The sequence below is a fragment of the Oxyura jamaicensis genome, chromosome 7 (assembly GCF_011077185.1).
Source record: "Oxyura jamaicensis isolate SHBP4307 breed ruddy duck chromosome 7, BPBGC_Ojam_1.0, whole genome shotgun sequence".
In the NCBI taxonomy this organism is placed as follows: Eukaryota; Metazoa; Chordata; class Aves; order Anseriformes; family Anatidae; genus Oxyura; species Oxyura jamaicensis.
In genome coordinates this window covers 25937114-25965081 of record NC_048899.1, presented here as the reverse complement: position 1 = coordinate 25965081, position 27968 = coordinate 25937114, and the positions used below count along the sequence as shown (strand labels likewise).

Sequence of the window (27968 nt, the reverse complement as noted above, 5' to 3'; positions counted from 1 at the left end):
CAGCAGAATTAGTCAAATGTTTTGGTTTAAGGGAGTGCTTAAGCAGTTCATCAGAGCCAGTCTCTCTCAATACCCGGGAGAGAGAGCGGGGGTTTCTGCCCCAGGTCAATCTTCTGAGTTTCTGGTTCTGATCAAACCAGGCTCTTGCCAGAAAAAGCTCTTATCATGTAATTTCATCTCACAAGGATGCAGAAATGGACAGCTGGGCAAGAGTTCCTTGCTCAGGTTCTCTGCTTCCCAAATTGAGCCCTTTTCTCTAGTTTAGCCATTGGCCTAATCCTGGATTTAGAGACTGATCTGGATTAAAGCTCTGTTTCTTTTGATGTTCCTGCAGGACAGGTGGTGTCTGGTAGGAGGAGAAAGCATCCTGTGTACAAAACTGTAAGGAAAAAAAATTCTGAAAAGTCTCCCTGGCTGTGTCAGCTTTTAGAAGAGAATAGATAAGGAGGTAGATCCTTCCTGTGTCTCTGTTCTCGTACTTTTTTTTTTTTTTTTTTTTTTTTTTTCCCAAGAAGAGAGAGCCCGTGTGTCATGTTTCATGTAATGCTGGTTATATTCATCATAGGTGACCTGGATCATTTGTACTTGTGGTTTATAGTCTCTCGACATACATTGTTCTCTCTAGCTTGAAATATAGCACATTAATGAGGTATGTATCTGTTCAGATGCATGCAGTCAGCTCATGAAAGATGCTTTGGTAGCACTTTGACTAGTTTGTCAACAGCTAACATTTTGGCAGATGCAGAGAAAAAAACATCCCAAATTCATACAAGAAACTTTTGGAGCTGTGTTTACATATTTTCGAGCTCACTGTGTAATTAGACCTGTTGTAATTTCCCTAATCCAAACTCAAGTGAAAGAGCTATCGCATCACAATTAATGCACATTCATTTCTGATGGAGCTAAGTCGATGTTTCTCTTCCCTGTCTGCTGGGAGTGGGCTGGAGCTCTTCGGGCTGGCAGCCTGACAAGGTACAGCAGCGGTGTGGTGTAGCACCCAGGCCATGCACTCACTGTGTCACCTGCTGAAGGGGTTGACATTGGAGAGTCAGGATGGGTGTGACCGTGTTTGATGAGATGACCTGGAGATGCTGAAGGTGCAGGGCGACAGCCCAGGCAGCTGGTGCCTGGCGTACTGCTGCAGCTGGACCGGGTTGTAACCAACTCACTGATCTCCATCAATGAGGGTCCTTGCTGGCCTTCACCCAGGAGGCATGGGATGACCTGTGTAAGTGGTGTGCTTTGCTCACTTTCTGGAACCCCTCCTTATTTCACCTGTACTTTCCTGTTGAGCATGAGTAGCTGGTGCTTAGCAGTGCCCAGATGGGTGCTTTGCTGCAGCGGTCCCCAGGTACTGGTCACTGGTCCTGATATTCCTGATCTGCTGCAGTGCTATCTTACTACAAAAATAATAATAATAATAATAATAATAAAGGTCATTTACAACTATTTCCCTATATTAGATCTGGAGTTGCCTGGTGGTTAGAACAGCATGACTGACAAGTGCTGGGAGTCCTAAGTTCAGCTCCTCGTTTTACCACAGGTTACGGCTTTGTGCTTGCATGCTTTAGGAGTGCCCTGGAAAGCTCTTAGAATATAAGGTTATTGCTGGGGACTTACAGCTGCTTCAATAAGCATTGGACTAGGACCTGTTTGCAACACGGTATTAGATCTAGAGGAGCATTGGGAACAATTTGGATTGTGTTCCCAATTACCAGGGCAAGCTGGAAAAACCTTTTCGACAAATTTGGAGAGGAAAAAACATTTCTATTTCTCCATCAGACAAAGAGAGGAAAAAGAATTCTCTTACTAAGAATTTGTGAGGCGTAAGCAATTGTGGAGTACAGTCATATAGCCGCACAGGAATGCAACTTTTTATTGTTAATATACAATCATCTACAAAACTGTCTTAGTTTGGCAGAAATAATTTTATTTGCATGTTAGCACGTCCTGTATCAATGGATTATGGGTACCAATCTGGAGTGGCATACTAAGGACAAAGAACATGAAAAACTACATCTTGAAATCCATCTAAACTTGAATAGTTCAAGTCTCAAGGGGCAAAACTGTGTTATAAGTATTCCTGTTGAGTAGTAACAAGTAGTCCCATTAAACAGCAGCTAGAAATCAGCATGCCTCTGAGACAACCCAGCAACATTTATTCAGAGACCGATTCGTGGGTGAGATGAGCAGTGGTGTCTTTGTACTTTGCTCTGAAATACTTATCCCTCAACATCGCTCTGAGCTGCCGAGTTTCCAGAGGCCAGTGCTGCCTTATAATCCTTGTTTGTATTCACCTCTCTGAGATCAGAATTTTCTCCTTATAAATTGTGGTGCTTTTTAATGACCATAAAGGTATCCTCTAGCCCAAAGACTGAGCCAGTTGTTTTGTTTAACTGAACTGGTGGTATGTATTCAGGGAGTTTCTGCTTCACAGGATTCTGTGTGTATACATTCCTAGGAGAATCTTTGCTGTCGTGGATGCTTTTCCCTCATATAGAGACTCTTTATCAGAGCTCATGTGATATGCTTTGTAAAAGCTGAGACCATAAGAAGTTCTCCCAGCTGTACAGAAATCTTTATTGCCTTTAATCGTTTAGTATTCCACAGAAATAGTATTGTCGTCATCTTTTTTTTTTTTTTTATTTTCCACGTGCCTCTCTGATACAAATGCATCTTTTATGTTCGCAGATTTGGCCAAACCAGTATGTTATTTCAGCTACTTTTCATTAACAACTTGGGGTATTTTAGCTGTGCAGTAGTTTTTTCATTGTGTTTCTACGCTACTTTACTATTGAATGAAATTTAATACATTGCTTATAATTAGCAGTGAGGAATGTTACCCTATCATCAGTTCAATGCTATGAGGCTCGCTCAAAGATTTCAACAAAGAAAATATTCTTTGCTCTTGAAATGCTTTGCAGTTCCACCCAGGCTGCTCAAAATAAACATTGTTTTTGAACCAAAGCCCCCCCTAGCCCCTCTCCCAGCAACCTTCCAAAACAAACAAAATATTTTCAGTGGCCATCAGATAGAAATTTGACCCTAATTATATGCTTTGTCTATTCATTTCATGTAGTAGGGGTCCGGAGAGTTATAGTTTGCAACTGAATGCATTTTAACGTAGCATCAGGTGCTGGCAGAAATACACAGCATGTGTGTTGAATGGTATAATGGGAATTATATGCTCTTGTAAGCTACAATTTGCATACGCGAAGTGAGGTGGGATTTTTTTTCTGTAGTGATTAGCAGTTCTGGGACAAACCCAGAGATCCTTACTCAGCTATAACTCCTGATGCTCAGTCATTGTTCATATATTCATAATATGAATCGGACTTTATATGCTGATGGTTTGCATCAGTTGAGTTTGCAAAGACCATCCCATTTCTTGCACTGCTCTGGGTTTCAGTCAATTCTGGGTCAAATCTCTAGCACAGAGTTTTGGGAGAGCTTTGCCTTGGAACGACTGCCTCTGTCTCTTAGCTTGCTAGGTTGCTCTGCCATTGCTCACACTCTTAGACATTCTGGGGGGAGCCCAGGATGCCAGAGGGCTTCTGCAGCTCACAGCAAAGTTCCTGTCAGCGGCAAGGTGCCTTCAGTCCCCAAAGCCCCAGCAAAGCACGTGGGGAGGGGGCTGCCTAGGCTCTGTTCAGTGGACCCACTGCAGAAATGGCAAAGCATCTAGTGCAATGGTGGGTCCATTCTGGTTGACTGCCGGACTATCTTAGCATATATTGATCATAATTAATAGCAGCAAGGATGTTAATTTGGCTATGGTTTTGCTTATGTCAGCATGCATCCAGCTGGTGTCAGTTGGTGGCTCTGAATGTTGGAGTTTGTTGGTAGCACCTGGTGTGGAGGTGTTCATGTGGAGAGGTGAATCGCATTAGCAGAATCGCACTCTTCCCAGGGTTCTTATGGCCAGGTTGAACTCTCTTGGTTCTCATGCCACAGCTTCTGTTACTAAGCTCAGTATGACACACTGTGGTGGCATCCCTCCTTCCCCTGTTCAATGCTTCTGAAACACAAATTAGAAGTAATAATAGTAACGTTGTTTCATTCCCCTTAAGTGGTTATTTTCTATTTGTTTATGTCCTTGTTTTGAATTCAGTTTATGACTTTGATTTCTCTGATGTATAGGAGAATTTTGTGGTAGTTCTGCACAGACATTAGTTCTAGGCAGCAACTTACAACAAAACAAGGGGGAGAGAGAGAAAGAAGGAGATGGTTTCTTAGTTACAGAGCAGCTAGTTTGTTTGTATTGAAAAAGAGACTAACTCCAAAAGAACGCACTGTAATTTGTATCATAGACCTAATTTGCGAGAGTCTTAAGTGCAGCCATGCGTTAGAGTGTTTGCAAAAAATTAAAACTTCGAGATGTGGGAAGAGATTGAGTTTAACTTGTAATTTGTGCAAACATCTTAATCTCCCTCACTGAAGACTTGTGAAGTCTCTTCAAGCCCAGAATGTTTAATAGTTCAGACTGAGACTTTCTTAGGGCTCCAAGGTAAGCAAGGACAAACTCTCAAATGCAAATCATGCCCGTGGCCTCAGTCTCTGTTCTGATCAAACGTGTGCTTTCTACCTCCGCCACAAGAGCTACCAAAGAAACATACTGCGGTGGGCCTTGTGGCCTCACTTCGAGTACTGTGTGCAGTTTTGTGTGCCACAATATCAGGACATTAAACTATTAGAGATAGTCCAAAGGAGGGCAACAAAGGTGGTGAAGTGTCTAGAGGGAAGATGTATGAGGAACAGCTGTAGTCCCTTGGTTTGTCCAGCCCAGAGCAGAGCAGGCTGAGGGGAGGCCTCATGGCGGCCTGCAGCTCCCTCACGAGGGGAGCGGAGGGGCAGGCGCTGAGCTCTGCTCTCTGGGGACAGCGACAGGACCCGAGGGAACGGCATGGAGCTGGGACAGGGGAGGGTCAGGCTGGGGGTTAGGGAAAGGTTCTGCACCCAGAGGGTGGTCAGGCACTGGGACAGGCCCCCCCAGGGAAGTGGTCACAGCACCGAGCCTGCCAGAGTTCAAGAAGCTTTTGGACAACGCTCAGATATATTTGGTTTTTAGGTAATCTTGTGTGGAGCCAGGAGTTGGGCTTAATGATTCTTGTGGGTCCCTTCCAACTCAGGATATTTTGTGATCCCATAATTCTATGGATCTGGTTCTGCGGCTGCTTTGGTCAAAAAAATGAAATGAAAACGAAGCACTGGTTTGTTGGATACCTCCCAGTCTGAAATGGCTGTGCCAGAATGAGGACACTGGTAGAAGACAGCAGCAGCTCAGCAATAGAGGTTAAGTCAGTGACATCAACAAAATGAACAGAACTAAACAGAAAAGCTGCTATTTTAATGTATTCATATTATTGAAGGTTGTCTGGCTTGAAGCGGGTATGCTGAATGTTACACTAGCATGAGGACTTAGCGCAAGCAGTCTGAAAACAGAAGAGTCTCAAATTGGACCTTCAGAATATCTTTAAATGTTCTTGATACACTTCCCTGAGTGTGGTGAGGCCGTTACACCCTCTTCAACCTGCTCTACAGAAGGTACAGATTAGGAGTGTGGCTGCCCTCTAAGGCGCTCTCCGAGACAGTTTGGTTGCTGTGCTCCTCGTACTAGTGAATGGTGTGCCATAAACAGGCTATTTTATATTTTGCTCACGCCCAGTCATCAATGGCTTCCTGCTTGGGAACTGTGGTATTCAGACACATTAGTGGCAGCAAAGACATGTAAACACATTTACACCCATTAAGTCAAGGCCAGGAAAATGTTGGCACGTTCCCTCTAGGAATATAATAACTTGCTCACTAGCACAGGTCCAGCTCGTGCTGGGCTGGTTTCTGGAGCAGCCCAAACTGTCGGCCACATCCCAAGGAAGCTGGGTGACGTTTGGGTTGACTGAAGTTTGGGCCAACAGCAAGGCTGTGGCTGCCCTTGTCTTGCTTCTGCTCTGTTGTGTGTTTGAGGGATGATGGTCTTTTGGGTCATATTTTATTCCTGGCGTAGTGTTTCCCAAAGTCACCAGCAGGTTGCCAGTTTTGCTGTTCATGATGTAAAGAGGAACAGAAATGATGTTGAAGCCCACCCTCAGGATCTGCATTGGCAAAGCCCTGCTATTTCATAATTAGCTCTGATGCTTTTGGCCCAGCTGTTTAGGAATCAGCTCGAATCATCCTAGGATGCCAAATTTCTTTATTTCTTTCTGTGTTTTAGTTGCCTTTTTCTTTTTTTCTTTCCTTTTTTTTTTTTTTTTTTTTTTTTTTTCTTGGCTCAGGCAGTGCTCCTGCAGAACCATTACGATGTCTGGCTCCAGCAATCCTTACGGTGAGTTTGTGTGACCGAGTGGTCAGGAAGGAGCGATCACAGACTATCTTTAAACCTAGGCTTCAGTGGATACTTCACTGTGTTTTTGTCTGGCAACACAGGGTGATGGCTCTGTGGCTGCATTGTGTCGGTCTTGGTCTGTATTGGAGTATTTTTATACCATCGTGTCAGCAAGTGCCAGTGGGCACCATTTCACAGGCAACTGGACGTACTATCTTATCAGTGCTCATAACTGGAGATTTCCATAGTGCTGAAGAATAAGCACTAAATGGCTGAGAATATAGGGAATGAAACCAGATTCTGATGTACCTGCTGGTTTGCTTATTTATTTTTCTACTGATGGATTTTTAATGCTCTTGGGTGATTTTGCCTTTTTTTTTTTTTCTTTAACAAGGAGCAGCTTGCTGTTGCAGCTCCACCTTGGTAGCCTTAGAGGACTTCTACACATGTTTTGGAATGGGTCTCTGAAGGCAATGATTCAAACGTGGTTTGGCCCACCTCCATGGAAAAGCGATTTTGATGCCCTCAGATGAGAAGCACTACTGCCAGTGCGTATCGGCCAGCACTTGCTCTGTTCTCCTTCATGTATTCGGATTCCTTGTGAGCCCATACAAATCTCAGCATGTGTGTGGCAGTGTTTTTCCTTTCTAAGCTAAAAAATCCAGTAGCAACAGTCCAAATTGAGCCAAACCTAAGCACTTAGATACTTTGGTAATGTTCCCATTATAGCAGGTAGGAAAACTTCCATTGTAGAGAAGAGATTTTGCAAATCCAAGCGAAAAGCCATGAATGGAAAGCTCATTAGAATATAGTCATTAATTCTTGAGTTAAATTAGCAAGGTTAAATATAATTTAGTGAGTTTCTCAACGTAGGTCTGGTCGATCCATTAAAACGAGTTTAAAACAAACATTCTGTAATAACCACATTTCTTAAGAGCTACATCAAAAGTGCTTTTGCAGGAGGTCAGTCCTGGCTCTGAGATATTTTGGGCTACCCCATGCTCTTGAGACCACTTTCAGTGTTTAACATGCAATGTATAAATAAGCACTGCAGAACCCTTTTTCTTTCTTTCCTTCTTCCCCCCCCCCCCCCCACGTAAAAGGCTCTGAGAAAGAGACCAACAGTTAGGGCAGCAGGAACACCTTGTGTAGATGAGAAGAAAAACTTCTCCTCTGACTCGAGCTGACTCCCACTAATTATGTGGCTGGAGATGGACCTTTAAGGAAGCTGCCCTGTGGCTTTGTCCTGGACAATCCCCACCAAATTAGGCCTGGTCAGGCCGAATGTGGAGAGAGTGGTGATTACCGAGATTATTTTCTTTTCAAACATGCTCCTTAGCTCTACTTTGCTGGGTGTTGGTTTTCAAAAGGGACTTATAATAAACGTGGGCCATCTATATATAGCCCAACTTTTGTTCGTTTGCACAGTTGAGAAAGCCTACTGTTTGAGGTTAGCCTTGAGTAAACTTGTACCATTTACTTTGGAGCATTTCAAAGGGAACAAAAACACAAATCATGATGAGGCTAATAAGAAGTTTGGGTGTTTAGTTTAAATGTGTACACAGCAATCATTGTAGAGGAAGTCCTTCTCTTTGGGAGTACATTATTATTAAGCAGCATTGCTGTTTGCCTGGTTTTGTCTGGTCCGCAATTTGCATTCACTTGATGGATTGCCAGGGTCGGAGGTGCACTACTTGGGAAACACTGAAGTGCCGTCTCAGCAAACTCTTAAGAGGAGGGGAACACTAATACAAGCATTTGCCCAAACTCCTTGAGTCTTCTTAGGCTTCCTTAGGCTGTGCTAGATCAATATGACAGTTTGCTAAGAAGCTTTGGACGTGCATTCACAAACTCTCTCTATTGGCTTTCTTGGCATGTTATTCAGGAGGTAGTTGCTAGTGAAACATGTCTTCTACCAGGACAGAAGATTTATACATGCATTTTCTTCTCCTGCTAAGTGATTTATTTACTAGCAATAATGCCTTGCAGAGCTGCTTGGTCCAGTTTGCAGAACTCATTATGTCGACCCTCAACAATCTATAGATGAATGGGATCGCTCGCTCTAGCTCTTTTTTTTCCCTCCCTCTCTATCCCCCCTTTTTTTTAATGTGGTCACATGGCTCCAGTCCTCCTGTTCGGTGGAGTGAGATGATCCCAAGCTGATGAACAATCCTTTCCATATCATACACAGAGGTAAGTTCTCTCGTGCCACTTGTTTCAGCGCGACAAAGGGGCTTGCTTGCTTGCTTGAATTGTAATCATTTGCTTCCTGGCTGCTGTCAGTTGCTTGCAAATGGGTGGGCTTATATGGGAGATAATCTATACAGTATATTTCTCAAAAGCAACAAGTCCTGCAAAATAGAGCAAAAAAACTCAATACTAGGAAGGTTGTTAATGGCAGAAACTTTATGCTGGCCTTTGCTCACGGGGCGCTCAAATCTCCTCTGATCCCAGGCTGCCAGGCTCAGGCTGGTGCCTCTCAGCCCTGCTGCCCGCCTGATGCTTGCACTGCCGCCTCTCCCAAGCACTCGGGAGATTCAGCCCTTTCTCGCCTGCTGGTGGAGGATTGGAAATTGGCTGCTCTGACTGCTCTCACTGCCTCTCCATCAGCTGGGGAGGCTGCTCTAAGGTGAGAGGTGACCTGCTTATTCACATTTTTTGCTCTTAAGCACGAGTGTGTCACTTCTGGGAGGACTGGGGGCAGCTTTTGTGCTGGGTCTCGCCAATTACTGGGGGGCCAGGGAGCCCTGTCCGGGTCTTCCCAATTCTCCCGAGCTTTTGTTTAGGGAGCATGTGTGGCTTTGTACCCTTTTGTACCCTTTGTACCCTTCTCCAAATGCCTGTGCAGGTATGACTCCTTGGACATGCGATGTAAAAATGTTCCAGGGCACCTTAAACCGCTTTGCGTTTTATTGGCCAAGTTCTAAGCACACCTTGAATAAATTCATAGTTGGTGGTTGTGGCGTATGTACCTTGGCTACCGTGGGTGGATAAAAAATGTTTCATACCCCCGAGGAGCAGCAAAAGAGCGAGCGAGTTCTGTGCAGTAAGAGGAGTAAAAAACTTGGATTAAATCATGTCTGTCTGCCTGTGGTTGAGCTAGCAATGAGGCATTTTCAATCAGAGGTCAGGGCTGTGGTCACATTTCTGCTTCACTTTTTGCTCGCCGTAATTTTCCCTCATACCAGATTCCCTGTGAAACTCCAGAAGGGCCGAGACACTCTCTGTGTCTGACCTTTCGGGGCAGGATTTTTCAGACAGTCCTGTTTCAATTGAACTTGCTGGCAGAGCATGCAGGAAGGAAGCGACATGTGTTAGTCATACGCCCCGGTGTGTGTTTAGCATCCAGTTTTTGTATAGTCCAGGAATAACCCGGCATAATTCTGCAAAGCTGGACTCACACTCAGATGTTTTGATGTTTGGGCTAGGAGGAGATTTCTTCATACATGAAACAGGCTTTCAGCTCTCGGCAAGGATCAATGCATCTCTCTGGGGAGCTGAGGCAATGAAAATATTTTTGCAATGGATGCTCAACCTGTGCAATGGTGTCTGGGGCTGAGTGAGTCCATTTCCAAGCTGGGGTTTTCCCCACCCTAGGCAGACCCATGGGTGTGTGTGGGCAGCGATGCCCGGCCCCAGGGACAGCCCCGTACGGCAGCACGGAGGGCTGGAGCGAGCTGGCACTGCTCGCCCACCTTCGGAGACAGCGCTGGGGGCAGCAGCACCCGGCTTGACATCTTGAAACAACATTAATTAAAAGTAACTTTTTAATCCTTGAGGGAAGAGAAACCAGAAGTGACAGTCTCCTGGCTACAGCTGCTTGGTTTTTATCCCAGTTTTGACTTTTTGCCTGGGATCGACAAGCCACAGAGAACAAAAACACATTTTTAAAAGTTTCTTTCAAAGCAGATGAATGTTAATCATGAGGGTGTTTTTTTTTTTATTGTTGTTCGTGGTTCATTGGTGGTTTTTTGTTGTTGTTGTTGTGTTTTTTTTTTGACTGCTGCTGGTCTGGAGGAACTGGAGCAGCACACAGCTTCACTGTCAGTGGGCATCATTCTGCTTTAAACAGGCCTCACTCTGTGCAGTTGGCCTGAAACACAGGATGATATTTCTGCTCTTACCAGCCCCAGTTTTACATTGTGCCCGGTGTTTTAGGGAAGTCAGGCTGCTGGGCACACCAGCCAGTCCTGTGCATTGCAGGAGTGTGGTGCTGGGATGCTCTGTGAAGGGTCCTCGAAGCGCTGCTCATGGCAGGAGGGACTGGGATGAGCCAGCCACTATTTGGATCCGTGCATTGAATATCCTTGGAAACTGGCTTTTTTTGAGACCAGACTGGAAAGAAAATGATGCAAGGGAGATGGGGGATGCCGTTCTTGTTGCAAAATCCCAGTTTTCTCTCTGACCCCATGCATGCGTCAGCACATCCGATCCCTCGCAAGGACCCTGGTCTGCTCGCAGTCGGGAATGCTTCAGCAGCCCTTCTCTCCTCCGCTACCTGTCAGAGCAGCAAGCCCAGGCTTTCCTAACCCGCTGATCCAAAAATGTGTGTGTGCCACACCGCAATTAACATTCCTTCTGAGCGCCTTGTGTTAAGCATCTCTCTATGTGTCTTGAAGGAAGCCTCTGAGAGATTGTCTTTTATGGAGGAGTTATAAGAGATTTCTTATGGCTGAGTTCACCTATAGAAAATACAGAATTGTAAGTCTATGTAGTTCAAGAAAGAAACTGAATTAGCCAGACCCAGACAAGAATAAGTTAACAGTACTCACTAAGGAGCCTTGAGTGGAAGTATAAAAGAAAAAAAACAGCCTGCTGATAAAAACAAAGGCATAAAAACTCGATGAAACCCTTCCTTCCCCCGTCCCCATCTAATCAGCCCAGGACAGAGCGGGGGTGGCAGGGATGCAGGATCTGCATGGTGCTGGTGGTGTATCTCCTCCTTCCCTTCTTTATTTGACCTCCTTTTAGAGGAATGTTTAGCAAAGCTGTTTATTTTGCATAAACCCAAGTAATAAAGCGGCCCCGGGTGACGGGCCCTGAATGAAGATGACAGCAGTTTGATTTAACGATTAGCCACCTGACCCGATAGCACCTCTGGAATCTTAACTGCAGAATAAATTCCCATTCTTCCCGCATGGGCTGCATGTTAATCGCGGGAAGAAAAGCAAAGGGTGGCTGCAATAGGGCCATTGTTCCTGTGGGCGAAGGCTTGAAAAGAAACTGCCCGTCCCTGCCTGCTTTGTGCTGGCTTCACGCTGAGTCCTGGACACTCAAGTTTCTTTTACTGCTTCTGTATCCCCCTGATGAAATACGTCTTTCCAATGGGGCGCATTCGGCTGGGTTCATTCATCGAGAGGCTTGCCTTTGCCCTGAATTATCACCACGTAGCTTCTAATATTTGTTTCAACTGGAAGTCGGTGCTTGCAGCGCGGGACTCTATTTGCAGAGTGAGCAGAGCAAGTCGCCGAGGGAGACCAGCTTCTTCCAAATGCTCCCTAAAGCGGCTTAGCAGAGTGGTAGGGCTTTGTTTTGAGGGAAACCAATTTGGGGGAAAATCTTGCTGTGCTTTTTGTTTCCGCCCTCCCCTCCCCCTTGCCCTCCCAACTCTTTCAAAGTGCCTGCATTAGCGGCGCAACCCTCGCCTTTGCGGGCTAATACTCACTTACAGTTCAGCTTCCAGCGTGGTAGCGCAGGGAGCGATGTGGCAAAGGGGAATTAAAAAATGATTGCAAAGTCAATGGTTTAAAGAGTAATTACAGAGTCATTAAAGGTTATTACGGGGAAATGTTCAGCCGAGCAGCGATTAGCATTCCTGATGCCTCAAGTTCACGGTGGTTGGAGGGCAGGAATGGGACGGGCGCAGAGGTCTCTGCCCCCTGGGATGGCAGCGGCCCCCCGGGGCTGGCAGCCAGCCGGGCAGTGGACAGGACACCACAGGGCACATGCAGATAATTTTGTGTGTTAAAACTCTCCGCAGGCAAATTCTGCTGACTGTGAAACCCGCATGTGAGCATTGCCCTTGCACGGTCTTTTGCACAACTGTGCCAGGGCTGTTGTTACCTGGGGTGCTGTCCTGTGGCACAGCTCGCACTTACTCGGCCCCTATGGAGAGGTGTGAAAGCCCAGGATCCCTCCGTGCTGTGGTTACCGGAGTCTGGGGAACAGCAGGAGCCAGCAGCGCTGTCTCTGGTGTTTGCGTTTGTCCGTGTGCCGTGAGAGAAACAAACCTGCTCTGCTGTGTCGGTGCAAGAAGAGTAAGACACTGGCTCAATGTTCTAGTAATGAAGGCCTGGTAAATATTTAAACAGATAAAACATGAAGGTGAAATAAAACCCAGTATTAATGTCAGTATTAGCAAGTTACGAATATTTAGGTACAAAGCAGGTACCGCTCTCATTGCTAAGGCAGTTGGTTGCTGGTTGCATGCTGCTGTTTGGATTTTTTTTTCAGCATTGAAAAGGGCATTAATACGCTGCCAGGAAATATTATTTCCAAGGTAAATTGAAAAAAAAAAAAAATCAGCCGGCGGGGGCCAAGCGTGGCGTCGGGGTGGGAGCGCTCTGCTTGAGACACAGCCACGGGTGGGCACAGCCCGGGGCCAGGGACGGTCGCGCAGAGCCAGCCGTCCTTCCTGGGTCACACAGAGCGGGCCTGGGAGACAGAGGCTTGTTTAAATAAATATCAGCGATGATAAAAAGCTACTTTTTTTTTTTTTTTTTCCTCTGAGGGTGAAAAGCACTTAGTTTGCTTACAAGCTGACACCTCAACGGGAAAACACTGCTGCCTTTTCATGGGGCAGCTCCCGAGCGTCTCTACCAGACAGACAGACAGACACTCGCGGCCCGCCAGGCAGGCGGCCTTTCAGGAGATCACAGCCCGTCCGAGGAGGGAGGCTGTGCTAGTAGTGTGTCCGGGCAGCTGGTACTCATTTACGTTTTACAGGAAAGCCTCTCGCTGCAAATAGCTTTTGCAGAGCTCTAAAATGTCGGAGCGGCGCAGGAAGGGAGGGAGGCCGCAATTTTGGCTGCATGGGTTCGCTCCCACTTCGACACCGGCCTCCGCTTCACCGCCAGGCCTGAGGTGGGGGCTGCACCCGCATGGCCGAGGCTCATCGAGACACAGCCAGCTCAGTTGATTTAATTATTCTTTCTTGTAGGCTGCTTCCAGCCTCTCTTCCTAAATCCTGTGACACCCGAGATGGGGAGCAGTGGAGGCGAGACCTCGTATCTTGGGCATTGGAGGCCGGGCAAAGGCAGAGAGATAAATGGGTGCAGAGCTGGGGTGGGGTGCACTGTAATGGCTGTCAGTTGGAGTGAGGGGTGCTTCTCAGGCCGTCGGCTTTGCCCAGGTATCTGGGAATGAAGCGGAGCCTCTTGCTTCACCTGCACATTGTTTTGGTGCGAGCCCCGTCCTGCAGCGAGGAGTACCACAACTTAGCTTTCACTGCCCAAGGAACGTCTTTGATTGCCTTAACCTGCCACCCGTCAGAGTTATTTGGTGGCTTCAGGTCTGTTCTGGGAGGAGACTGAGCTATCAACCTGTATTGTCTTCATCCCAGACACAACGGGCGAATCTCCTTCGGTTGTCTTTTTGCAGACTGGTGAGCTCAGGTCTGCTCACTCTGCATTGAGCCTCATCACTGGAGCTGAGCTCTGTCTGCGGGACACGAGGCTCCTCGCTTTTAAGTGCCTGAACTAGGAAATGGCTCTCTCCAGGCCTCCTCAATAGTCGAGGAGAGAAATGGCCTCTCTGCGGCAGGCGAGCCGGGCCACCCAGTCTGATCCCCTCCCCTTCCCTTGTTCCCCTGCATCGTCTTTATGGGGAGGGAGAGACTGTGCAGAGACCTGCAAGGTGGAGGAGGTGTGATTTGCTCCTGTGAGATAAATGGCTTCTCTCTGTGGCTTTCAAAAGGGCTCAGTGGCTGGGGGTTGCTTGGTTTCTGGTGAGTTCCTACCACCTTGGATAGGGTGTTGTTGGTTTTTGGAGGGGTTGGTTTGTTGGGGTTTCTTCTGGTGTTTGCTTTAGTGTTTTTCCCCAAAGAATGGGTGCAGGGCACATCATAGAAATCGGACCCCTCGGGTTCTGTACCGCCGTTTGCTGTCGCCCCTGAGAATTTAAACTATGCAGTCTTTTCTGTCAGCTGCAAATGGTGTGGAGTCCCATATTCACAGCAAGCCAAAGATATCATTCCTTGGTGGGCGTCCTTTTTGCATCGCTTGCCCTTTCTGTTTGTGTTTTGCTTGCAGGGGACTCGTAGTCCCTCCCCCGGCCGTATCCCCCAAGGAGCAGTATGTTTTAACCTTAGAAATGAGATGTAAACACGGAGGCGTGCTCCCTGGGTAGTCAGCAGCCCCGATGACGCTTGGCGCGCTGCCCCGGGCCGTGCAGAACGCCTCGGGCCGTACAGAGGGGCTTTGTGTGGCCCCACGCCCCACCGGCTACCCGCGTTTCCCCTGAAAACGCCTTGCGTGCGTGATGGCTCTTCAGAAGATGGAGGGCTCGGAGGGGAGGGCAGGGGCCAGGGAAATTTGGGCAGGCACTCAGCACATTTCTACTGCCTCAGCCCCCACGTCTGCCCTCTTCTTCCCATCTACTTGGCGGCGCCGGGGCTCGGAGCGCAGGCGGGCGCCGGTGGGAATCGGCAGCCCCTCTTTGAGCGGGACCCAAGCAGGCGCTGAGCGCGGGTCTCCATGGGTGAGTGATCAGCGCGCCCGACAATCGCCCCGTGCTCTCCCGGCATCTAATTACCAGGACAAAGCCTTCCGTAATAATGGATATTGCAGAATAGCTTATTCTCCTCGAGGATTTGATCCTAAACCCAATGAAGTCGGTGGAAAGACTCCCATTGATTTCAATAGACTTTACGTCAGGCCGCTGGTGTGCTGTTGGTGGCTTTGCCTTTAACCGCAATATGCTTTTTCAAAACTTTTCCATTGAAATAAGATCTCAAAATCATACATGACTTACTCGGAACAAGGAAGTGGCATCCTTTTCAAAATACCCCTTCCTGTATCATTTGTTGTCAGTAACATCATTGTTGAATATCGCCTAACTCAGCTTTAATAATGACAATTGGTAATTACTTACATTTTTTATTTTCCAGTATGCAAAGCTGTGCAGGGGTTTATCCTACCATCGTACCGTTTCAGCAGCCTGGCAAAATATTTTATTTGCTTCCTCTGTTGAAAGCACACACCAGGGCTGACATATACACTAAAACACTGTTCTCCTCTGCCTCCACTGCTTGTGGCTACAGTCTCATTAGCATCGCTGCATGTAAAAGACTCCTAAGACTTCTTTTTTTTTTTTTAATCTTTACGTTTTCTCATCTGATATTTGCATGAGGCCCAGGGAGGCATTTTGATATAAACTTGGAGGATCTGTGAAAACTTTCAGAATTTGTGTTACATACAGAAGTTTAAAAAAAAAAAAAAAAAAAAAAAGTAACTTTTTAAAACTTTTACAGTCTCACAGGATTCCCTGTCACTTCACGCTACTCTGGGACAAAATGCTTTTGTTCAGCCAACACAACCATGTCCCTTTAAATGTATCACTTTCTTTAGAAAACTAAAATTTAAAAAGTTGATTACACTCCTGTGCTGCTTCTCATTTTGACCCTGCTAAGGAGGACATGAGATGACCTTACCTTGGCAAGGATGTTGGCTGAAGGTCCAAAACCCAAGGACTGAGCCCCACATGTGCTGGGGAGGTGCAGCCTGGACATGCAGGGAAGGGTGCTGTGAGGGATGTATGGCCAGGGGGAGGACGCCTTGGGGTGCCCAAGGGTGGTGGGGATGTGCGCGAGAGCAGTGCTGATGTCTGAGAGGTGGAGAAGGGGCTTGATGGGGGCACTGGTGAATGCTGGCACCCCCCGAGCTGGGAATCCCCCAAGGAAGGGGCTGGGGAAGGACCTGGGGGTGAAAAAGGAGGCCACCCACAGTCGTTGTGATGAAAAGGATGCACACGAGTGTAGGAGGACAGGCAGGGCAGGCAGTGCTTTCTGCCTGCTTGAGGGATGAGCAGCACCGAGCACTGTGCTCAGCCTGGCATGCTGAGTCCAAGAAAAGCAGTGTGTTTTGCCACCAAGGAAGCAAAAGTGAGATTTGTCTCCTGCAGCAATTTGGAGCAGGATCCCTGCAAGGGGAAGCTGGTTCGTCACGGTTCAGGAGATTATTCAAAATGCATGAAATTTGCGTGGAATTTCCTTAATCTGCCTTTACAGGAAAATTCCTTTCCCACTTCCTGAGGGCAGGCCCATATTGTTGAAGGGAGCATTCTTTAACTGAGGGATATCATTTATTATAAAGGATCACAGGTCAAAGTATCTTAACCCAGATCAAGGGCAAGGTCCGTGGGGAACGCCTGGAGCCTTTCGTGGTAGCTCACAATGAAGGAGCAATTACAGAGTGAGAGCCTATGCTGCGGCCGCAGGCGGCAAGCGCATCTACACAGACCGTGCCTCTTGGGAAGGGAGAAATTGCTGCGGGTTCAAGTTCTTCAGACGGGTGACCAGCGCTGCCGGGCTAATTACGCCTTTCCAAAGTGAATTCCAAGTTGCTTAACGCTCCCTGTGTTTTTCTTAGTAGTTTAACCTCGATATCTTTCCTGGGATTAGAGAGTGATGAAAGGTTGAATTATTTGTCTCCGAACTCCCACCACGGGCGGTCTGACTGCATCTGTTCGGGTTCCCGGTTTCTCAATGTTGGTGTTGCATGCGATGCTCCGAGGGTGTTAGGCTCTAAGATTGTATCGCTGTCAACTACTGTTACTCACGTGGGATGCAGTTTACTGGGTTGTAAGAGCCAGCAGTTCCAGGCAAGAAGAACAGGCAAGAAGGGAATCCCATGTCATTACGAAACAAAAATTAAAATTTAAGAGTTTTACATATGCGTGCCTGCATTTCTGTCAAAGCTTTGTTTTAAGCACTTTGCCGGCGTTATTACAGTTGCTGAATGATTTTTGTAAAACTAAAGGCAACTTTTTTTTCTCCGTCTTGATGCTGGGGAAACTGAGGCACAGCTTGGAAAGGAAACGCGTCCAAGTTTATTAAACAGAAAGGCACGTCTCTGGCTCCGGACCCGAGGTGTAGCGCGGGCAGCTCTGCAAGGGAGGGGAGCGATGGGGGGGGTGCCTGCAGCTCCTCCAAGTGCCAGGCTGTGCTAGGAGGTACCAGGGCCTCGTTACGGCTTATCGTTGCCACAGACAGCGACTGGAAAAGGCTTTTTGCAAGGCTGAGCTGTAAGCAGTAAAACTTGCATTCTGATACTGGCGCAGTGCACTTAGCTAATAAAAATAGCCTTGGTGTCAAAAGGTTTCAGTAAATGCGGTTAAAGATATTAGCAGGCGCTGTGCTCGCCTTTCACTTCCCTGTAGACCCAGCATGAGGTGAGGTGATAAAAACGGGCGTTTTGTCTCCGCTGGGAGCTGAAGTCACAGAACTTAGGATGCCAGGGGAGCCGTCCTGACCTTTCCCAAAGCAGATTGCATCCCGTTATTTCTGACCAGGGCTGGAGTGGGGCTAGCACGCCTGGTGTGATGGATGGAGACCTGGCCCTGCAGAACAGGGCTGGGACGTGTGCATCGTGTCCCTGAGAAGTTCAGGCTGTGAAAGGAGAGGGGTAACTGCATGGGCTGTAGGCAAGGGTGTACAGCATTGCTTTCCTGAACTGAAAGCTGTTGTTTAAAAGCCTAAATCTGCCATCCTGCCCCATCTGGAGCTCCATTAATCTGGTGGAACTGTTTGCAAAGTACAGTATTACCAGGCATAAGTAAGTGTAGCAAAACTGGGCTTACAGCTAATAAATTAAGGGTTTCCTGAGACCAGGCACTGATTAAAAAAAAATTTCCTGTAGTTGAGGATGAATGCTGATTTGACAACAAAACAATATTTGGCAATGGAGCGGTTAGTGTCCCTTATTTGCACAAGTATTAACAGATCTCTTCTGTATGAGCACATAGCCCTTTGAGTCAGAGGGAACTGTGTTGACCAATCTGCCTGTATTTCCCAGCCGTATGTCAACCCCACGGCGCCTGCCAGGAGAGGTGGTGGCAGAGAGCCTGTTCAGGGTGCCCGTGAATTAGGTTATGCTGCAGAGTTCCCTCCTCGGCACACGGCGGCTGGAAGCTGTGGTCCCAACAGATTAGTAATGACGATAATTAGCACTTACATGTACTGGCAAGGCTATGTTTGGCAACTCTTTTTGGCTATGGATGTGGCTTGTGTTGATCATAGATGAGAGAAAGTCAAAAGAAGATAAGACAAGAATGCACTCTGAGAAATGGAGAAAACCCAGTAATCCAGAAAATTGTGCCCACAAATTTGCTTGCTGGCCAACTGAAAATCTCACAGGAAAGTGTGCAAATAATTAAACATCGCAATAACCATTTGCAGTCATTGTAGTTCAGTGAATAATTTAGAAGGGTCTCCGTAGCAGCTTGTCTTCCCCTTCCTTCACATCTTGGCTTCCCCAGCCCGATTTCTTCCTCCTCCTCTTCTCCATCTTTTTCTAAGTGAATACAGCAGGATGTGTGCTGCTGGACGATTTCTGGAGAAATGTGATAGGGTGCTGGGAAACCACCAGCAGGGTTGAATGTGCCATCACTTTCATCAGGCATGGCTTGGACAGCCAGCACGATGGCGGCGTGAGTTTGTCCAGGCCTTCTCTTCCCTTCCTCTTCCTCAAAAGCCCCGGTGGGGTTTCATGTTGGTGTGTACCTGGCACACTCAGGCCCCGAGAAACAAAGTCACTCTTCATGAAATGGGGTTTCTTTGTCTTCCTCGTCCATGATGCAGATCCCGTCTCCTTTTACACACACGCAGGTGTATTTGCCTCCAGATGAAGAGCTGTGCAATTGGGGTTGGCCGTGGGAAAAGACTTGCTCACATGTTCAGAGGCACGCACCGTGGCAGCTCAACTGCTCACTTGTGCACACCGGTGGGTGCTCCCCGGTTGTGGGTCCCCATATCCCAAGGACACAGCCAGTCTGTGCCAAACCCTGTCCCTGTCGGGATGGGTGAAGCAGCCTGAAGGTTGCTCCCAGTGCAATGCTGCAGGTGCTGTGACTTGTGATGGCGTGAATGCAGAGATGAAGGACTGCTGCTTCCTTACCTGCTAATGCGGCCACACTCACAAGCAGTAAAATATCACCTCTGATTTTCAGGAGGATACGTTTTACATCCTATAAAACGGCTTCAAACAGGAATACTACGGGCTCAGAGGATGAGCACTCACATAGGCTGTATTTGAGCCCCCCAACAGCTGGAGGCAAACACAAGTCCATCACGACTGCTCCGTAAACAGGATTCATCCGCTGATCTTTTGTCTCCCCAATCACATCCAGGTGACGTCCCGGGAAGCCTGTTAGCAGATGCCAACACGCCTGCCGCACCGGGCGGGTTGCACAGGAGAGGGGAGTGCGGGAACCTCAGCAGGGCAGCAGCAATGACTCACTTGAAGGCAGAGGACCTGTAAGGGATTTTCTCATGGGAAAATCCGAGATCTGACATCACCAGGGTTGAAAACCTGCATTCCTTTTTGAAAATACCATGCCTGATAAAAGCGGGGCACATGGAGAGGGTGCACATACCTGCAGCACTCTGCATGGGTGTATTACAGCCGGAGTTTTGCCCTGGGACGTGGGGGAAGGAAAATTACAGAAATAACTGGAGCCAAACAAGTACCAGAGTCAGGAGGGAAAATGCAAGAATTACAGTAGATACTTCAAAGTAAAGTGCTCGTGCTAACAGCCTGATAGCAGTCCCTGTTTCAACGTTAGAAGTGCGCTGTCAGTGAAACTGTGCTTGCAGGTGTTTTGATCTGCCAGTGCTGCATTTCTGAGGAACTCGATATGCCCACTTGTGCCGTTGTCCTAGTTCAGGGGCCCAACAAAGTGGAGATGCCTCCCCACCCACCCCAACTCCGGATTCTTCCAACAAGAAGGCAACATGAGCAGTTGTGCAGTTGTCATCCTGAAATGGTGCAATGAGCCCCACAGGAGCAGGTGAAGGCAAATCCAAGGGTCTTCTGCAAGCCTCTCCTGCCAGGCTGGCTGGCTGTTTTGCTTGTCCTCTGCAGGTGTTGCGACATTGCATGATTTTATGGTGATTTTATGCCAGAACAAGACCGAAAATGAGAGAAAAGTCCAACGTGGTGCCATATTCATTGTGCAGTGGCTTTCCAACTCAAAACCAGTGCTAACGTTGCTTTTTGCAGTGACAGTGCATGAACTAAATAAAACCTGAAAAGACATCTGCAGCTGTTTGCCAGAGGAGGCTTCCCATCTTGCACATCTCCCAAGCTAACATGAAGCTATCAGCATACGTCAGTCAGGCTCTGATCAGAGCTGGGGAAGCTGCTCCTTTTTCTACTCACTGAGGACAAACAAAAAAGGCAAGTGCTGCCGAATCTGCAAAGCTGGGAGTTAAGCACGGTCTTTTACAAGTGGGGAATTTGCTGTCAGTGCTAGATAGCTTAAAAAATGTATTAGCCACAAATTAATAAAACCAGCCCAATTTATGCAAAAATGAGGTTGCAGGGACCTGTTTCAGAATCCCTTGTGTCATTAAAAATAATCCTGCTGTTGCAAAAGTCTTTTGACTGGGGCCACGTTTTGAAGTAATTTGTGTTTGTGCATCCTTTAAGATTAGAAGGTTTTGAATAAGAGCGCCTCTTCAAAATTGCTCCCTGTCTACCCAGGAAAATGGCAATAATTCACTGTTTGATTTGAGGGGGGCTGTGGTAATCATTAGGCTGTCTCAGTGCAGATGTCATTGGGTTTTCTCTAGCTTAGTTTAGGTCTGTGGTTAACTTTAGTTCCCAAAAGTGTCACTTTTAGCCTGAGAGAAAGAGGTTTGCGCCGGCTGTATTAAATAACGAAATGCACAGAAATGGAACAGTCCAGCTTTCGTGTTTTGATCTGGCCAAAGTAATCTGCTTCGCTTCCCAAAGTTATGGGATAGATTGACTGACTGAATTAATATGGGGAGTGATACAGGATATTTGAACTCGTCAGTTATTTCGTTCTGCTTTTTCCCAGCAGTAAAATGGATTTGTTCTGAAACCTGGAAAAGAAAGAAAGAAACTTGGCAGATGTAGCCACTTTATGATTTATTCTGAATTTGTAGCCTGATCCAAACGCCACTGAAGTCTGCGGAAATCTTTTGGGGGATTTCAAAAGGAATCTCGTCAGGCTCTTGATTAATATGCTGGGGAGCAGGGGTGTGCATGTTGGGGCCAAGGGAGCCTTGCAGAGCTCATCCTCTTTTTCTGTGGGGTTTGCATTCTCTCAGTGTGCCTCCTTTCATGCAAGCCTCTCAGCGCTCCCTGAACCATATGTATTTGGATTAAAAGGTAATACGAGAAGAGCTGGGGAAAGCTGGAGCCAAGTTCTGTTTTTATTGCCTCGAAGTGATGCAAGGAGGGACGGCGGGGCTGGCACCGGGGGCTGTGGGAACACCACGAGGGGCTGCTCTCGGGAGGGGACTTCTGCCAGTCCTGCTCCCCTCCTGGCCCAACCCTGCAGCCGCGTGCCATTGCTCACGGGCCAACCCTGAGCAAATCTGGGGGTGCAAAGGCAGTGGGCAGCCAAAGTGCACTGTGGGGCTCAGCTTTGTGGGGAAGGCGGTTAACCTTGCTGAGCATCTGGAAACAGAGAGGAGTAGTAACTGCAGCAGAACTTAGTGTACGGCGTCCTTTAACTTCACACTTACTTGCAGTGCTTTCTAGACTGGAAAATTTCCAGATTTTCTGGGATGGGAAAGGCCACTGTGTTATATATAAAAATGAAACAGGCTTTGCATCTTGATTCATTCCTAACCTTATTACTGTGTGACAGGATCGGTTATCTCACAAGGGGTGGTATTAATTAAGGTTTACAAAATATTTTGCAATTCTTGGGAAAAATGCATCACAGAGCTATGTTATTACTTGAGCTCTTTATTAGATGGCAGCTGATATGTGAACCCTTCTGCTTGTAAATGTCTCTGATCGTGTTTCGGTGTAAATTGCGAACTTCCAAACTCCTTTGGAAAATCTGGTTTTCAAAAATCTTACTCTTCCCCACTCCCCCCCCCCCCCCCCAAAGTGGGAGGGAATCACAGATGATCTTTCACATGATTCTCCCAACACCCAGTCATTCATCAGCAGAGACTTAAAGATAATAAACTTTTTGTTTCAGGCAATTACTTAATCTCGACAAACTCCTGTGTTAAGCAGGGCTATTAACTGAGCAGGCCATAAATCAGCGTGTTGCCAGGTGGGTGAGTCTCCTGAACTGCAATCACTCTTCAGGACCTTCCAGAGACCCCTTCCCGTCTTAAGCACCCTCATTACACAAGCAGCATGCTAACAACCCGCGCTTTGCATGAGCTGCCCAGAGAATCCACTGCAGACTGCACTGGGACCATTTTTAACACCAGTCGGAAAATTTGCAGACCGAGGCAGGATGATACATGGCCGTTATTAGCCTGCACCAAAAGCACAGCTGGGTAAAACAGATAACTTCCTCACCCCCCTGCTCCTCAGCCCTCGTGCCTGGCTGAGAGCAGCGGGCTGCCCGGCGCGTGGTTAAAAGCCAGCTCATGCGCTATCCGCTCGGTCTTTATGGACTAGGAGTGCTTTGGGGACTGATGTCGGTGAGTGTGAAACCTCCCAAAATCCTTCTCTGAAGGCCACCGAGATGCTTATCACCAGGCTATAAGTGCAAGCAAAATACCCAGCCCTGCAGTTTTGTCATGACTCTAGCAGAAAGCAGACTTCTTTGCTTCCATTTCCAGAAAGAACTTCGGTCAAAACACACAGCAGACTCCGTATGGGGTTTTTCCAGACTTGATGTGTTCGATTTTACAAACGATATAAACAGACCTTTCATGCGGAGGGGAAATTTTTCAAGCCATTGCCTATAGGAGCAGTTTGATTTCAGTTTGTTTCAGTGCCTGGAGGAGCATATGCATAAAGAAAGCAAACTTGCTTCTGTGGTTTGGATCGGAGAGGCTAGAAATGCCAGCGCTGCGTTTGAAGCACAGCCTTCTCCCGAAAGATCGAGGCAGGCTTTGTGGCGCGACAGGGACGGGTGTCCCCGCGATGGCAGCAGGCAGCCCCGTGGTGCCAGGGGCCGCTCAGGTAGGTCTGTGCTCGGGGCGGGCTGGCGTGCCCGCTCTTGCTGGCACCGGCACCTGCGCTTGCACGGCTTTTAAGCATGTGCTTGGGAGTTTTTCTTTAAGGCTGCTTTCCAGCTCCTGCAAGTTGTGCCGGCTCCTTGTGCCAACAGCTCCCGGTGCGTTGTCGCACCTGGACAAATCCATCCGTCCTGATGGATGTGGGGAGATGTACGATGTGCACAAACTGGCAGTGGGCACAAACCGGCATGTAGGAGGCTCCATCAGGCAGCACTTCTGTGCTGGGCGGGTGGCTGGGCACTGGCACAGGCTGCCCAGAGAGGTGGTGGAGTCTCCTCCTTGGAGATCTCCAGAAGGCACCTGGACTTGGTGCTGTGTACCCTGCTCAGGGTGGCCCTGCTGGAGCAGAGAGTGGCCTCCAGAGGTCCCTTCTGACCTCAGGCACTCTGTGACTTGTGGTTTAGTTTCAGCCCACCTTCTCATAAGCACAGTCTGGCCAGCGCTGGAGGCAGCTGTGTCCCCAGGACAGGCGTCTTGGGGCCAGACGTGAAGCTCACCCAGCTGACTTCAGGAGGGGATGTGCTGGGTTAGTGGGGCCCAGTCAGCCCTGCGGCCACACAGAACCAGCCTGGCCCTGTAACAGAGTGCCTTGATGTTGGGACGAGTGGCCAAGGGAGGTCCAAACAGCTGCTCTCAGCGGCAGCTGGGGCTGGAAGTGGTGGCTGGACCTCAGCCTGAGAGCCTTCTTCGCTCATTCTTGTACCAGCCATCTCCTGGTAAACTGGTTCAGGGAGTAGATCCAGCCAAAAACCCGTGCAATAAAATTTCAGGTGATTATTTTTCAACTGGATGAACTCCCTGAGCTGGCTAGGCGTGTGATTGTGTGAGCACCCGTGCCACCTCCGGGGAAGGGTGTGAACGTGTGGCCGGGGGCGTGAGGCAGGCTCCGTTTGGATGCTAAAAGACATCCCCATCGGTAGTCCCGCTCCGAGGGATGCAGCTTGGGATGATGCTTGTGAATAAGCTTTTATTTGCACTACTGAAAGGCGCACGGTCAGGGCTCCGCTAGACCCACTGTCGGAGGAGAAGTGTCATGCAGAGAGCGCTGCACTCTCCCTCTCTTCTCATTGACCACTTTAGCCCCCTGGTACTCAGACAGGGTGGCTGTCAACAGCCTGAGGCTGCTGGGCCCCATCCCTCCACATCTCGCCCTGCAGAGATCCTGGGCTTGGTAGAGTCGGATGCAGCCGAGGGCATCAGTGTCCTCTGGGGTTCCTGCTGCCTCCTGGTTGCAAATGCCAGTTAGTGCCTTCTTCACAGTGCCTCCACCTAATAGTGAATTACAGCTTAGCCTTTTATATTACCGATGATCAGAAGCTGTTGCACTTTGGGGCTGAGAAGAGGTTTGCTCAGACGCAAGCCGCAGCAGCAGCGGAGCCGTACAGAGCAGCACGGCTGCACTCATGAACTGCTCTAAGGGATGCGGCTCCCACTGCGAGATGAGCCTTAACATGAAATGCACAGGGGAAGATGCTGCTGAAAGAGTTTGCCATTCATTGGCCTAGTCCCAGAGCACAGAGCACGCAATGGCAAATCCCCTTGGCCCATTTTTTTTTATTTTTTATTTCTGGAAATTGCTGCATCAGCTGGAGGTGCAGGCGCTTACTGCGTTAGGATGCTACTGGCTTCCGAGGGGGCAGGATAATAACAACGTGTGGAGAAAACTTCTCCCCTAAACTCACAGGCACGCTTCCTTCTGTAAACGTATCTCTCGAGAGACCCATATGTTTGCAGAGATGCTCTCGACATCCCGATTCTTCTCCGGCAGCCGCTGTCGGGAGCGCACGCAGCCCCCGTCCAGGCAGGCACAAGCGAGCCACCAGCTGCTCTGCCCCTCCGCCTGCCCGCCCCTCGCGCCCCGCGGTGCCTTCCGAGCTGCTCGGGACGGGTTTTGTTCTTCCTTCCATTCTCCCGTGGCAGCTGTTGGGAGAACAAGCCCCAGGATCCATCTGGCCCTCCGAGCTTCCCGGGCCGCGTGTTTTCTCGCCAAAGCGGCGTTGGCCGCGCTGTAATACAAGAGTTACATTATAAAACTGCGACTTGCTAGCAAAGCAAACTGCCTTTTATTCGCTGCTGCTGCAATTCTAAAGGGAGAAAGGCAGCAGCCGCGGCCGCACCACAATGTAGCTTCAGATCCGAGTCAGTCTAGAGGGCTGCTTTTTTCTTTCTTTCTTTTTCTTTTTTTTTTTTCTTTCCCCTCCTCTCCTTTCTGGAGGAGTTGGCACAGCCCTGTGTTATTAGGACATAAGCCAGCTTGTTCTAGTGGAATTTCCTGTCTGATTTTAATTTCCCCCTCATTTTTTTTCCCCCCTCAAAGTGAGACAGAAAAGCTTTTTAATTGCACTGCCGTAGGTTGGCCTTTCGGGATATTATTATTCTTATTAAGTACTTCCTGTTGGGATGCGGCACATGAGAAGTGCCCGGGATCTCGGTGCAGTCAGGGCTTGTGGCCACGTTGTTTGTTAATAACCGTCAGATTGGCAGCGGCCTCAAAATACATCTTGGCATGACAAGCCGGGCAATTAAGTGATTTTCAAGACTCTCAACATTCGCAGCTCAAGACCTGTGGAATTAATAAGCTGCACTAGGCCTTCCCGGTTTTGTTTTCTGCTGTTCAGTAGCTGCAGCTCCTCATTCATCTCACAGAAAGCCAGCGCCAGTGGGAAACTCTTGCTCTGGAAATCAGCACGGAGGTAGGAACGTGCCGTCACTCTGCCGATGGTTTGTTTTGTCCCAAAGAAGGATCCAAGGCTGGCTTAGCAGAAAAAGGATAAAAAGGTTTTTTTTTTTTTTTTTTCTATTTATTTATTTATTTGTTTGTTTTAATTTCCCAGGCAGTGAAAGTCCTCAGCGATCTATTTCAGAAACTTCCCATGTTGGCAGATGTCATTGTAAAAAAGTCAAAGCCCTCCAAGTTCATCACTTCCACGTTCTTGTTTTCTAGAGTATAACAGCACGTAAAGCACTCTGTTCTCTTCTGGGCTGTTTCTGACAGCAGCTGCAGGTTCCTGGAAGAAGTTTTCTGACGGCAAATGGCTCTGCTTTTCAGCCTCCCTCCGGCTCAGGCTATTTAGGGCTGCAGATGACGGCTGGTGGCAGCAACGCTGCTCTGGAGACATCGCTAATTATTGCGCTTCGGAAAACCATCGGAGCCTCTGTGTCAGGCAGACCTGGGCACCCTGCTGCGGGATTCCCCGGCCAAACCTGGCTGCCGAGAGCCCTTCTTGCACTTTATTTATCCTTCCCAGGTGGATTAAAAAAAAAAAAAAGAGGCAATAAGGATTCACCCCCACGTAGCTGTAACCTGAAGACCCTAGGAATCCTTGTAGAATAATAAATAATTCATCGCTTTTATTCACAGATGCCTACCTGAATGTCTGAAACTACTTTCACAGAGTTGTCTGCCGGCTGCAGAAAATCTGTTTTCTTGCCAAGAAGCAAAGTGCTCCAAAACCGTACAGCTTTGTTCGCACGTGAAGTGTGCTGCAAAGCCACCAGCTCCGGTGCAGGGACCTTGCAGAGGTCCTGGTGTCCTCGTGTCCCTGCCGGCAGCGGCCGGGCTGTCCCTGGCAGGGAGGTGGCAGTGGGATGTCCGCCCCCAGGCCAGCAGGGGCCAAGGCAGCAAGCCCCCAGGCAGCTCTTCAGAGCCAGCAGACAGCAGCTGAGGGATTTCAGGGTTTGATTTCTTAATGGTAAGAGTCGTCTTCTCTGTAGAAAATGTCAATGAACTCTTACATTTTTAATCTAAATTTTCCATGGAGAGGGAAAGGCCATTTTTAGCCTCCCTGTAATTGTTCCAGCTCTCGTGCCCAGGAAAGGACTGACAGGTTTAATGTCCCTAATGACAGTCACGTGGCACTGAGGAGCCCTGTGAGGAGCTCCAGGATGGGGCCGACGTTAAGATGAACAAGACTACCTTGCTTCCGTTCAGTCCCCAGCTCATTTAAGCACTCTGCCTCCTCTTGGGCTGGGGAAGAAATTTTTGGGGACTGAACCACTGGGCTGGCCAGCTCTGGGGGTCACCTGGGGGGCTCATCGGAGAGATTTGCTGCGTCTCATGGCTTTTATAACAGCCTTTATTATGCAGGCAAACCTAGGAAGGTGCTTCATTCTGCATAAAGTATGCACTGCATCCCCATGGGCATCCAAAGCCCATGTCCTCACGTAGTCTGCTCCTTGCTGTGCCTCAGTTTCTCTAAGTGTGAAGTCACACTGACTGCGTCCTGCAGGTGCTTTCGGCTGTCTCTACTGTAATGCTTATTTTGAGTTTATTTTGTTGTTGTTGTTTGGTTTTGGTGTGTGTGTGGTTTGGCAGCTGAAAAAGGGTAAGAGATTTTTGATTATTGCTTTTATACTTTGCGCATACCTGCATTCCAGCCAGGCCCCTTCCCCATCTCCCCTCCCCCCCCCCACTACCTCACAAGGTAGTTACCATCACCAGAGGCATTTGTCCTGTAGAAGTCGGTT

At 48.2% G+C, this 27968-nt stretch overlaps 1 protein-coding gene across 5 annotated transcripts in view; it reads left to right on the top strand.

Moving 5' to 3' along the window:
• GLI2 (GLI family zinc finger 2) overlaps positions 1 to 27968 on the top strand; it is a 192290-nt gene that overhangs the window by 89969 nt on the left and 74353 nt on the right. The window lies entirely within an intron of this gene.